The sequence below is a fragment of the Mustela erminea genome, chromosome 10, assembly GCF_009829155.1.
Source record: "Mustela erminea isolate mMusErm1 chromosome 10, mMusErm1.Pri, whole genome shotgun sequence".
Classification (NCBI taxonomy): domain Eukaryota; kingdom Metazoa; phylum Chordata; class Mammalia; order Carnivora; family Mustelidae; genus Mustela; species Mustela erminea.
In genome coordinates, this window is record NC_045623.1 from 8,078,275 (window position 1) to 8,092,651 (window position 14,377).

Sequence of the window (14,377 nt, forward strand, 5' to 3'; positions counted from 1 at the left end):
CTATATATAGTAACACTATATTATACAGTTAAACATCTGTTAAGAGGATTAATAAAATTATGTATTTTTACCACAATCAAAGGAAAGGGGGAAAAAAGAAAACCTCTATAGCACACTATCTGTCATGGATCCAAAGAAGATCAGAGTTAGACCCTAGAGATCAGCTAGCTTGGTGATTTTCACTTTATTTTGAGTGATTAAAAGGAGCTGAACTCGTTTTTCACAGATTTATTACACAGGAAATCTGAAATGTCAAATAGATAAATAAAAGTGATGAACTAATGGGTTCCTCGGGAAACCAAAACCTTATTGTTTGATGGAAAACACCCTTTCATTTACTGAAAACCTAAAGCATCTTTGTAGAAGTTGCTTTATAGTTTGAGAAGTATCACTTGGAAACCAGCGATATACTTTAGGAGCATCATCTTACAGATGAGAAACTGAGCAGTAGTCAGTTACTGAGTTCTTTCAGTCTACATAGGTATCTGATTGCATAGTCTCAGTTTGATTTCTTGCTTCCTAGTTTTTATTTTACACTACATGGTATCTCTCTAGAGCTACTATACCTCAGGCAGGACTGCTCCTTATCTTCAGAATTGCTTGTGTTATAAATTTGCATCTCTGAATAAAATTATTAACTTGGAGATAGTTGTCCTCTCAAACTCATTGTTAGGCCCCTTCCTTGGCTTGGATATTAGGAAGGCATGCCCCATGAATGAAGTAGTGCCAATAAGGGCCATTAGGGCAAAGTGAAGGTACGTTTTCAGCACCTTCTTTTCATTAAACTTTTGTTTTAATAGGTCTCAAAATTCTGTGACAGATTTTTGGTCAAGTTGTTTCCATTAAAAAGTACTGATTTTAAAAACTAATAACTTAAAACTGCCAAACACACACACAAAAACAAATGGTCCACAAAACATTCTCCTTTCCTTCTGAAGGTTTTACAATGCATTGTTATCATTAACCAGTCTTTTACTATTAAACTTAAATGGCCAGTTGACACAAACAGTTCTGAGACCGTTCTTCCACCACTGATTAAGACTGGGGTGGCAGGTATTGGGGATAATATTCATTTAGCCTTCTGAGCTTTCTGGGCAGACTTGGTGGCCTTGCCAGTTCCAGCTGCCTTCTTGTCCACTGCTTTGATGACACCCACAGCAACCGTCTGTCTCAAGTCACGAACAGCAAAACGGCCCAGAGGAGGATAGTTAGAGAAGCTCTCAACACACATAGGCTTGCCAGGAACCATATCAACAATGGCAGAGTCACCAGATTTCAAGAACTTGGGACCATCTTGCAGCTTTTTTCCAGAACGACGATCTATCTTCTCCTTCAGCTCAGCAAACTTGCAAGCAATGTGAGCTGTGTGACAATCCAGCACAGGTGCATACCCAGCACTAATTTGGCCTGGATGGTTCAGGATAATCACCTGAGCTGTGAAGCCAGCTGCTTCCATGGGTGGGTCATTTTTGCTGTCACCAGCCATATTGCCACGACGAACATCTTTGACAGATACATTCTTGACATTGAAGCCCACATTGTCCCCAGGAAGAACCTCACTCAAAGCTTCATTGTGCATTTCAACAGACTTGACTTCAGTTGTAACATTGACTGGAGCAAAGGTGACCACCATGCCAGGCTTAAGAACACCAGTCTCCACTCGGCCCACAGGGACAGTATCAATACCACCAATTTTGTAGAGGTCCTAGCGAGGCAGACGCAAGGGCTTGTCAGTTGGATGAGTTGGTGGTAGAATGCAATCCAGATCTTTAAGCAGTGTGGTTCCACTGGCATTCCCATCATTACAGTGACTTTCCATCCCTTGAACCAAGGCATATTAGCACTTGGGTCCAGCATGTTGTCACCATTCCAACCAGAAATTGGCACAAATGCTATTGTGTCGGGGTTGTAGCCAATTTTCTTAATGTAGGCGCTGACTTCCTTAACGATTTCCTTGTATCTCTTCTGGCTATAGGGTGGCTCAGTGGAATCCATTTTGTTAACACCAACAATTAGTTGTTTTACACCCAGTGTGTAAGCCAGAAGGGCATGCCTACAGGTCTGCCCGTTCTTGGAGATACCTGCTTCAAATTCACCAACACCAGCAGCAACAATCAGGACAGCACAGTCAGCCTGGGATGTGCCTGTAATCATGTTTTTGATAAAGTCTCTGTGTCCTGGAGCATCAATGATGGTCACATAATACTTGCTAGTCTCGAATTTCCACAGGGAGATATCAATGGTGATACCACGTTCACGTACAGACCCAAGCATACTTGAAAGAGCCTTTTCCCATCTCGGCAGCCTCCTTCTCGAATTTTTCGATAGTTCTTTTGTCGATCCCACCACATTTGTAGATCAGATGACCAGTAGTGGTAGACTTGCCCAAATATACATGTCCAATGACAACAATGTTGATATGAGTCTTTTCCTTCCCCATTCTGGTTTAGGTTGAGCTGTGGTTTTCACGACACCTGTGTTCTGGCGGCAAACCCATTGTGAAAAAAGCACGTTTTCAGCACCTTAATTAATACATCACTAGGAGAATGTCCTGCCCATGTTAGACGAGTTGCTCATCAGAACACCACTTGAAAAAAAATCTCAGCAAATGTCCATTTAAAATAAGTTATCTGTGTCTCCACCTGTTCATCCTTCCTTCAGTGGACACACCCTGAGATGAACCCCCAATAAGTCATGCTCCTACACAGTCCTTAACTCTTGAATGTAGGTAGAACCTGTGATTTGCTTTTATCCAACAGAATGTGGCAAAGGTGATAGGCAGGTCACTCCCCTGACTACATTATGGTTTTTTTTTTTTTTTTCCATTTTGTTTTATTTTATTTCTTTTCAGTGTTCCAGCATTCTGCTCCATGGACTATGTGCCCTCCTTAATACCCACCACCAGGCTCATCCAAAGCCCCACATCCCCCTCTCCCAAACCCTCAGTTTGTTTCTCAGAGTCCACAGTCTCTCATGGTTTGTCCCCCTCCAATTTCCCCCAACTCACTTCTCTTCTCCATCTCCCTATGTCCTCTGTGTTATTCCTTATGCTCCACAAGTAAGTGAAACCATATGATAACTGACTCTCTCGGCTTGACTTATTTCACTCAGCATAATCTCTTCTAGTACCCTCCATGTTGATTCAAAAGATGGGTATTCATCCTTTCTGATGGAGGCATAATACACCACTGTATATATTATATAAGACTCCATCTTATCAAACTAGAGAATGATTTTTCTGCTGACCTTGAAGAAATAAGCTGCCATGTTGTGTGAGTCTGTGACTGGGACTGTGGCAAGGAACTGAAGGTAGTTTCAAGGAACTGAAAGCAAGGAGCTGGCTGACAACTAGCAAGAAAACAGGGACCTCAGTCTTACAACCATAGCAACTGTATTCTTCCAACAACTCTGTGAGTTTAAAAGAGCACTCCAAGGTATGGAAAGGAATCAACACCTCCATTGCAGGCTTGTGAGACCTTGACAAGAAGAAACAGCTAACTCATGCATGGATTCCCAACTCAAAAACCGTGAGATAATACATGTTTGTTTTAAGCTGTTACTTCTGTGGTAATTTGTTATGCAAACTAGAAAACAAATACTCTTCTCTCTTGGCTTGGTCTAATCCCTTCACTTAATTATTTTGATACCCTCTTCTCTTACTCTATCTAGAAAGTTGTTTCATTAATTATCCTTTAAGTTTCCCTTATATTTGAGCTTGCCTTCTGAATTGGGGAAATTCTCCCACAATATAAATATTCTCACCTTTCACCAATCAATTAAAATTTTTTCTACTCCAGTGTATATCTGAAAAACAAAAAACTTTTCTTGAACACCTTTTCTCCTTTTGGGAAGAAGCTTGCACAGTATTTCTCTTCTTGCTTGAATGTTGCACAATTCAAAAGATGAATCTCTGTCTTCCACTCTCCCATCTTCCATTATTCCTCAATCCACTGAAGTCTAGCTTCTATTCTCACTACTCCTCATAGGAAAATGAAATCCAGACACATTTATCATACTGTCTGTTGGTTAACTCTTAGATGACTCTTACATGTCTTCAACTAAAATCACCAAAATGAACTCACTATCTTCATACTCTGTATTATTTATGGCATAGTAGGTGTTTTCATGATATAGATGTAGTGGCCTGAAACAACAAACACGTCTTATCTCATAGTTTCTGTGGGTCAGGAATACAGGCAAAGCTTAACTGGTTGACTTACAATCTCTGAAAAAGTTGAAATCAAGGTGTCAGCCAGGGTTGTAGTCATCTCTTAGCTGTGGAAGGATCTACTTGTAAGCTCACTACTTTTGGTAGGTAACATAAAATTTATGTGCAGTCTCATTCATGTGAATTGAGACCCCCAGGTCCTCACTAGTTACTGTTTAGAACTGTTTAGAACATTAGTTCCTTGCCATATAGGCCTCTCCAGTGGACTACTCACAACATGGCCACTGGTTTTGCTTAGAATGAGGACCTTGAGAAAGAGTGAGAGAGTGAGAGCAAAAGGGCACAAGTAAAAGAGAACAAGCAAGACAGATGTCACAACCTTTGCCTAATCTTGAAAGTGATAACCCATCACTTGTCATTGAAAGGTCCACACCTAAGTCCCTTACTCTGGGAATGGCAATCTTTGGAAGCCATTATAGAGGATGCCTACCACATACCCAAATTATCTTTCCTCTCTGCATCTCTGTGTATTGAAGCACAGTTATTTCATCTGAGCCTCTAGAACCTTGAGAATAATCCTTGCTTTTGCCCTTTCCCCACCTTCCTAATACTATCTGATATCTTAATAAAAATAATTTATATCTTCATACTTTCTTTAAATTATTCATTTTCTTAATTCTCATTTCTTTTTTCTCATTTCTTATTTCTCATTTCTCTGTTAATAATATCAGCTATCTCTGTGGTGTGTGTATGTGTGTGTACATACATGCACATGTGCTTACTGTTATGCTATCAGGGTGTGAGGACTATTAAGATAGGGGCTTAAGCGTGTCCTCTTTACTGATCTTTTCCTAGTTCCTAGTCCAGTATCTAAGATGTAGTAGTCATTAAAAAATATTGTTAAGTAAATGAAGGTTTGAGTTCCAGTTTTCACACATTAGTTTTTAATCCTCAAAACCCTATGAAATAGGTGTTTTCACCATTTTATAGATGAGGAACTGAGGTGTGGAAGTGAAATAATTTGCATGAGTTATGCAGAGCATAAGAACCATATGTAACATTTTAGAGGGCTTTATAAATTGTAAAACACTCTACAGATATAACTTGCTATCATTATTATCTTTTGTTCTTGTTTTGAGATCCTTCGTCTTCCCAGCCTTCTCCCTGTTCACTAATGCTTCATATGGAGACAGGAGGAAGCAGAATTCCAAGAAAAGAAGGGAAAGTAATAATATTAAATGGCTGCCAAGGGATCTGGACAATGGATTCAACAGGCTAAATCTGTCCAGCCCACCAGGGTGGCCATTCCCTCACTGGGATCCTGGGCCCACCACATGCTACTTTACAGCATGAGACAAGCGATGACACAATTTAGTGTTGGTGTTCTGCCTCATCGAAGAGATGGCATTGTCATTATTCATTTTGGAGAACAGCCTATAGTGCAGAAAGAAATTATGTCAGACAGAACAGGAGAGTCTTTTCAACATAGAATTCCATCCTAAGGGAGAGAACGAGAAAAGAACCAGAGCAAGTGGGCAATACCAACTTTGGACTCGATCCGTCAACAGCACTGCTCAAGTTGATCTTGAACTGTCATCTTCCACCCTGTGAAGAAGTAATCAGAAAGTGATATATTATTTCAATGATTTCTAATTTGTAGACCTCTTTTCTACATATTTTACCTCATAATCTCCATAATCATGAAGAAGGCAGAGTAGCTATAATTTCCCTTTTACAGATTAGGATTCTGAGACTTTTCAAATTTGAGATTTATTCAGAGTCCTGGTTAATATGAAGTCAAATCTATGCAGTGTCTCTTTCCAGATAGTTTTGAATATATTATTTTATGAGCTGCTCACAATAAAACTTTCAGGCATCATTTTTATCCCCTTTTTATAGACATGAGAGTTTGAGCCTAAAGAAATAAAAGGTGTCTTGCCTAAGGTCGTGCTGGTAGTATGTGGTAGAGCTAGGTTTGGAACTCAAGTTTTTAAGTTCTCTATTTCCAGCCTTCTTTCCAGTAAGCAAATCCTATACTTAGAGAGAGTAAGCTTGAAGTCTTAAGTTTGGTGACCTAAAAGAGTGGAGAAGGAAAAAGAAAATGAAGACTCAGGGAGGAGTAGAGAGAAGGAAATAGTATGAGGAAGAGAGAGATGAATGTATCATTTAGGACTGCATTGGGATTCCCAAAAGAAATTCTGTATTTTGTATTTAAGTTCTCAAGAGGGGATAGGATGATACCTCCAGTTAAAGGTTGGAGGAAGTCAATTGTGTTCTATGGTTCAGGGCCCTGAGTGGTAAACCCCGAGGAATCTCAGCCTCATAAGTGTTCCCATGAATCACAAGACCTTGAGAACAATTATACCAAGGAATCCCTGAAATTTACAAGATAAATTGTATGGTGGGTTGATTGTCCACATAGCCAAAGAAGGTAAAGGAATGGGCAATTACAGTTTATAGTGCCTATGTTTACCAAATTATTTAGAGTCTGTCCTCTTACACCATCCCCTCAACTTCTTTCTTTTTGTTTAAGACTAGCACAAGAAAAGCCTGAAAGGAGAGACTATTTTGTTTTCAGACATCTTAAACCCCAGGGAAGACCAAGAGAACTTGTTCAAACTCCTAAGGCCCTGAAATATAAGCATGAAAATAAAGCAGCAGGTCTAAATATAATCCTGTGCTTGGAGCTAAGCAAAAGCCACAGTGAAAGCTTTTATGGTCAAATCCCTTGGCGCGCTACAGCTCAAAAACATCTCAGTGGGTAATTCTAAATTCTCAAAAAATATTTGCTGTAGGCTAAAAAACAAGTCTGAGAAGTTATCACTTGAACATGTAATGATGGAAGAATATTTAAACTACTTACCCCCTGTAATTAAACCTTCAACTAGCTCAGCTTTTCTCACTAAGGGAACCCCCAAAGCCTCTGCCTTTGCTTTATTTCACTGTCACGGTTCCTGGGAATGAAGGAGGAGGAAATTGAGATATGGAGCTATTGAACTGCTAGGCCACACACCAAGTCCACAGGAGAGCCAAGGTTTGAACTCCCCTCCCCAACTCACACTCCCAGGCACACCCTTATGCAGAGCTCAGCTTTATTCACCCAGAAGGGGAAATTTAAACTCAGCATTTCCTTGAACATCTCTCTTAAGCCACCATTTTATTTACAATGCCTTTTGCTTTTCTGGACAATTATCGACCAGTAAAAGTTTTATCCATTTCCTGACCATCAGTATCATGCTAGGGCTTGGAGTATGTTATGGGCTGAGTTTTGTACCCTGACTCCAAATCCATACATTGAAGTTCTAACTCCCAGTATCTAAGAATGTGACTACATTGAAAGAGGGTTCTTAAGAGGTAATTGAGTGAAAATTAAGTCATTAGGTTTGGTCTAATGAAAAGAGATACAGACATGTGGAGAGGGAAGACAATGTAAATATAAAGGGAAAAGACAGCCATCTACAAGCCAGGAGAGAAGCCACAGAAGAAACCAACCCTGTTAACATCTTGGTCTCAGACTTCAGACCTCCAGAAATGTGAGAAGATAAATTTCTTCATTAAGCCACCCAGTATCTGGTACATTTTAATGGTAGTCTTAGGAGATTAATGTAAGGGGTGAGATATTAAAGTCTTAGTAGGAAATGTACAAGGAAAGGAAGCATTGTTCAGATAACCCAGATCAAGTGGAAATGTAATTTTTCATTGTTATTTAAACCCAAAGTTACTCTTAGGGGAATGAAAGGTTTGGCTAAATGTGTGAAGAACTGTTCCCTTAATCAACATTTTAATTTTTGTATTATAAGATAAGAAGCTTTTACATAGATTTAAAGAAAAAAAAGTCACAAAGGTGGTACTGATGCTTGAATATTAAGAAGGATATTTAGATGGGTCCTATGGTATTTTATCATATGGTATTTTAATTACATATTACATTAGTAAGTTCTTAGGTTTGTATTGGAAAGATAATAAAACACAGTAGTTAAAAGCTTGAACTCTAAAGATAAATAAACCCGCATTAATTCCTGCTGTATATTCTTGGTAAATTTTTCCAATTCCATTTCCTCATCTATAAATGGAGATAAATAGGTACTATATTATGGGGAGTATGTAGGAAGCACTTAACAAGGTATCTGGAGGGTAGTATCATTCGATGAGTATTAGTATTTTTGAGCTTCCATTGATAGCAGTTGGTACCTATGTCAGTAAAGGAATAAATTCTTTTGTACTTTCTACCCATACTTTATGTTTCTGGGATAGGAAAAAATGGCCCCAAATAGATGGAAGAGTTCTATGGAAGAGCAGGATTATTTGGTAGCCACTTTATCAGTAGGGCCACGGTGGTAGGGCAAAGTGGTGTGTGTGTGTGTGTGTGTGTGTGTGTGTGTGTGTGTGTGTGTATTGGTATTGGGGATGGGGGCCATGCAGTGATCATGGATGAATAGTATGCACATAAATCTAATAGCTTTTAGCACAGTGCCTGTCAGCATTCCTGCTTTCTCTTTTGCTGGCTGCTTCCTTAAGTCACAACCTGGTAATAAGAGGTGATAAAGGTGAGGTAATAAGAGGATCCTAAAATTTCCATGATAATTGTCCTAATTGATCATGTTCCAAGAAAGGCTTGGTAAATCTGTTCACAAAGCCATTTCTAACATTTAAAGCCCAAATACCAGCACCTTAGTGTCCTACCTAAATAAGAGTTGGCTTTTTAACTCACCAAACAGCTTCATGTTTATTTAGATGGCAAATGAGGGGCAGTCCAGGCCTAGAGCCCAGATTTTTTAATTTACTTTTAATTTATTTTTAAATTTATTATCTATTTTTTTTTAATTTTTTATTTTTTATAAACATATATTTTTATCCCCAGGGGTACAGGTCTGTGAATCGCCAGGTTTACACACTTTACAGCACTCACCAAAGCACATACCCTCCCTAATGTCCATAACCCCACCCTCTTTCTCGCAACCCCCCTCCCCCTAGCAACCCTCAGTTTGTTTTGTGAGATTAAGAGTCACTTATGGTTTGTCTCCCTCCCAATCCCATCTCGTTTCATTGATTCTTCTCCTACCCACTTAAGCCCCCATGTTGCATCACCACTTCCTCATATCAGGGAGATCATATGATAGTTGTCTTTCTCCACTTGACTTATTTCGCTAAGCATGATACGCTCTAGTTCCATCCATGTTGTCGCAAATGGCAAGATTTCATTTCTTTTGATGGCTGCATAGTATTCCATTGTGTATATATACCACCTCTTCTTTATCCATTCATCTGTTGATGGACATCTAGGTTCTTTCCATAGTTTGGCTATTGTGGACATTGCTGCTATATGGCCAACAGACACATGAAAAAGTGCTCCATATCACTCGGCATCAGGGAAATACAAATCAAAACCACAATGAGATATCACCTCACACCAGTCAGAATGGCTAAAATAAACAAGTCAGGAAATGACAGATGCTGGCGAGGATGCGGAGAAAGGGGAACCCTCCTACACTGTTGGTGGGAATGCAAGCTGGTGCGACCACTCTGGAAACCAGCATGAAAGTTCCTCAAAATGTTGAAAATAGAACTGCCCTATGACCCAGCAATTGCACTACTGGGTATTTACCCTAAAGATACAAACGTAGTGATCTGAAGGGGCACGTGCACCCGAATGTTTATTTTCTATTTTATTTTCAAATTTAAATTAAATTAGCCATCTTATAGTACATCACTAGTTTCAGATATAGTGTTCAAAAATTTATTAGTTGTGAATAACACCCAGTGCAGATTGTTTTACTTGGTGTATAACTCTGGGGTGGTAGATCACCAGTGTTGGAAAGTGGATTGTTGAGGAAGTAAGGAGAAGCTTCTGGATAAATACTCAAAAAAGGATGAGGACAGGACTAAACACTAAAAAACATATACTTTTTAAAAAGTTATTTTAAAATTGAAGTATAATTAACATATAATATTACATTACTTTCAGGTTACAATATGTGATTTGACATTTATATACATTGCAAAATACTCTCCTTGATAAGTGTAGCTACCATCTCTCACCATACAATATTATTACAATATTATTGACTCTATTCCTTATACTCTACTTCTCATCTCTGTGACTTACTTATTTTATATCTGGACGTTTGTACCTCTTAATCTTCATTATTAGAAAAATCTCTTTTCTCTATACTTTTAGCACTTGCCTTAGGCTGGCCTTCTTAAGATGGGTGGATATTCAAGTTGTGAATTTAGAGGTAGAAGGGTCAGAGAAATGGATTGCCAAGTGTATGAAAACTTTTACATAATTAAGTCTTGCTCATACTTTCTTCCTTGTCTACATTTGTTCGCAACTAATCTTACAGTAATTCCTCTCTCATCTTTCCCTCCTACCCTCTTGCCTTCCCTTTCCCTCCCTTCTCTCTCTTCCAGTAAATCATTCAAATAAAAAAATCTCATCCTTTAACTCTAATTCTTCTCTTGTTCAATAAGTCTTAAGATTTCGGTAGTCTGTCTCTAAATCTCTAATATAGATATTGACTCTATCAAGGTCACTTCAACTAGTGACCTTGGCACTGAATTTTTCATCCCTAAAACTCATATTTAATTATAATACTCCTCCTCAAAATATTTGATGAGCCCTCAACACCTAGCAAATACAATATGACCTCTTTGTATTGGCCTCTAATGTACAAAATCTTGTTCTCGGTTGATCTTTCCAATGTCAAGCAACTACTACAAGGGGTTCCACATTCCTGAACTCACCTAAGTAGCTTTGTGCTTCCATGTCTTTGTCCATGTTATTCCTAGTACCCATAATGCCCTTTTTGTCTTGTTATGTTTCTCCATCTTCTTAAAATGAGAAACCATCACTCAAAATGGTGGTGAAACAAACCAACAAATAAAAATCCACAATGCTGAATTTATTGCTTATTTAAGTACAAGAGATACATTTTTCAGTTGTAGTTTCTCTAAGCCAGAAAGACTGTTGGTCGTGTATTAGGACTCTTAGAACATAGAGTTCAGAGATTGATGGATATTCAGAGTTGTAAATAAGTTAGTATCAACAGTTGAAGTGTGATCATTTGGAGAGGGGGGACCATTATTGATTGTATGCTCTCAGAAGCAGCGATTGGAATTAACCCATTCCTGATCAGCTGACCTTCAGAAGCTAGTAGTTTTCAATAATTGGTTGTCCTGCAGAAGTGTGTTAATAAAGACAGGTAGACTTTGATTTGAGTAAATAAATTTAAAAACAATTCTGAGATGGGATCAGGAGGGAGAAAAACCATTAGAGATTTTTTAAAAATTTATATTTTATTTATTTTCAGCATAAAAGTATTCATTATTTTTTTTTATTTTTTTTAATTTTTAATTTTTTATAAACATATATTTTTATCCCCAGGGGTACAGGTCTGTGAATCACCAGGTTTACATACTTCACAGCTCTCACCAAAGCACATACCCTCCCCAATGTCCATAACCCCACCCCCCTTCTCCCAACCCCCCTCCCCCCAGCAACCCTCAGTTTGTTTTGTGAGATTAAGAGTCACTTATGGTTTGTCTCCCTCCCAATCCCATCTTGTTTCATTGATTCTTCTCCTACCCACTTAAGCCCCCATGTTGCATCACCACTTCCTCATATCAGGGAGATCATATGATAGTTGTCTTTCTCCACTTGACTTATTTCGCTAAGATGATACGCTCTAGTTCCATCCATGTTGTCGCAAATGGCAAGATTTCATTTCTTTTGATGGCTGCATAGTATTCCATTGTGTGTATATACCACCTCTTCTTTATCCATTCATCTGTTGATGGACATCTAGGTTCTTTCCATAGTTTGGCTATTGTGGACATTGCTGCTATAAACATTTGGGTGCACGTGCCCCTTCGGATCACTACGTTTGTATCTTTAGGGTAAATACCCAGTAGTGCAATTGCTGGGTCATAGGGCAGTTCTATTTTCAACATTTTGAGGAACCTCCATGCTGGTTTCCAGAGTGGTTGCACCAGCTTGCATTCCCACCAACAGTGTAGGAGGGTTCCCCTTTCTCCACATCCTTGCCAGCATCTGTCATTTCCTGACTTGTTTATTTTAGCCATTCTGACTGGTGTGAGGTGATATCTCATTGTGGTTTTGATTTGCATTTCCCTGATGCCGAGTGATATGGAGCACTTTTTCATGTGTCTGTTGGCCATCTGGATGTCTTCTTTGCAGAAATGTCTGTTCATGTCCTCTGCCCATTTCTTGATTGGATTATTTGTTCTTTTGGTGTTGAGTTTGATAAGTTCTTTCTAGATTTTGGATACTAGCCCCTTATCTGATAATGTCGTTTGCAAATATCTTCTCCCATTCTGTCAGTTGTCTTTCGGTTTTGTTAACTGTTTCCTTTACTGTGCAAAAGCTTTTGATCTTGATGAAGTTCCAATAGTTCATTTTTGCTCTTGCTTCCCTTGCCTTTGGCGATGTTCCTAGGAAGAAGTTGCTGTGGCTGAGGTCGAAGAGGTTGCTGCCTGTGTTCTCCTCAAGGATTTTAATGGATTCCTTTCTCACATTGAGGTCCTTCATCCATTTTGAGTCTATCTTTGTGTGTAGTGTAAGGAAATTAGACTAGCAGTTTTTAAGTTACAATCTGTGAGCCAAATATGGCTTGCTCCCTGTTTGTAAATAAAGTTTTATTGTCATACAGCGATGGTCATTTTGTTTATGTGTGGCCTATGACTGCTTTTGCACTACAATGGCAGAGTTGAGAGCAATTTTGGAAAAGACAATCTGGACCAAAAACTTAAAATGTTTACTGTTTGGTCCTTTATAGAAAAAGTTTGCTGACTCTGATCTAAACTAATTGTTCCAGTGCTCTTGGGTGGAACTGTCTAGTAAGTACTGTCATTAAATTGTTCCAAATATATTGGGTTGGTGGTCAACTTACATGGACCATCTGACTCTGAAGCTTCCCCACAGAACCTCAATTTAAGCTCTCTAATTCTTTAAATGCTGAGTTTTTCCTCCAGTAGGCTAGAATAGTGCCTGCTACATTGAAGGCATGTGATAGATGGTTGTCCAAGTGGCTTTAAGTGCTTGCTTGCACCAAGCATTGATCTCAGTGCTATGAGAATACAGAAGCAAGGCAGAGAGAGAGCACCTTTATCTAGTAATTATATAGGTCACAGGTAAAAATATAGCTCTAATACAAGACGGAAGGTTGTATCATAAGAGAGTTATAGATCAAGTGCTATAGGGACTCAGGAATCAGGAAGCATTTGAAATAAGCTTTGAGGAGGTGAGGAAATGGCCTATTTGCCAGAAATGCAAGTAGACCATCTTGAAGAAAGGCATAGTGGTGGAATAGGACAGAGCATGTCTGGAACAGGAGGAGTAATATTTGTATAATAAATAGGGTACTAATAAATAGGGTACGCAGTGGAAAACAATAGAAAATCTGGAGAAAAATGAAGTAATTTTGGGGGGATCAGTTTTATAGAGAGGTATGCTAGAGTCGGTTCATGCCTGTTGAATATTCAGGAATCTTTTAAGCTGGTTATTATATCTCTGGTGGCTTAAAATTGGCCACAATAAATGAATGATGGCACAGGAGCAAGAGAAAAAAAACAGTAGTTACCACAATTGAATAGGGATGAGAATCAGTCCAAGGGGTATCCAGAAGATGAGCTTAAACTAATAAATGAGATGTCATGTTTTTGGAAAAGGAAAAAGGGTCTATTTTGAATAATCTATACTAAGAATTTCTCATGGCACTAATGTATGGTCCAGCTTTAGGTAGAAATTATGTATATAGCTCAAACCCAAATGAACAACTTTTTAAAAAACTGTATAACTGAGAAGGTATGATTTGGGAAACCCAAGAAATAAAAGAAATTAAGCAACTGTCACTTCTTGTCTGTGAGAGTTAGAGTTGGTTTTATATCTTGGTTTTTTATATTGATATACTGATCCCATGTTTCTTTATCTATAAATTTGTTTAATAATATCACGCAGGGTTACTCTGAAAACTAAATGAAATAAAGGGTGCTCCCAAACTTTCCTAATGATAATAATCACTTGTAATATCATAGTTCACTAAAAGAGAAAAAGAGCATCTGGACAAACACACAACTTCCTGGGTCTCATTGTAGATCCCCTAGATGAGAATGTTCACAACAGGGGTCAGTGAAGTTGTTTAAAAAGAGCATAACGTGATTCTTACTGAGAAATTTTAGGGAAAAATGAGT

At 38.6% G+C, this 14,377-nt stretch overlaps 1 pseudogene; it reads right to left on the reverse strand.

Annotated features, from left to right (window-relative positions):
• Positions 1 to 892: 892 nt before the first annotated feature.
• Positions 893 to 2,505, reverse strand: LOC116567697 (annotated as a pseudogene).
• Between the last annotated feature and the right edge of the window lie 11,872 nt (positions 2,506 to 14,377).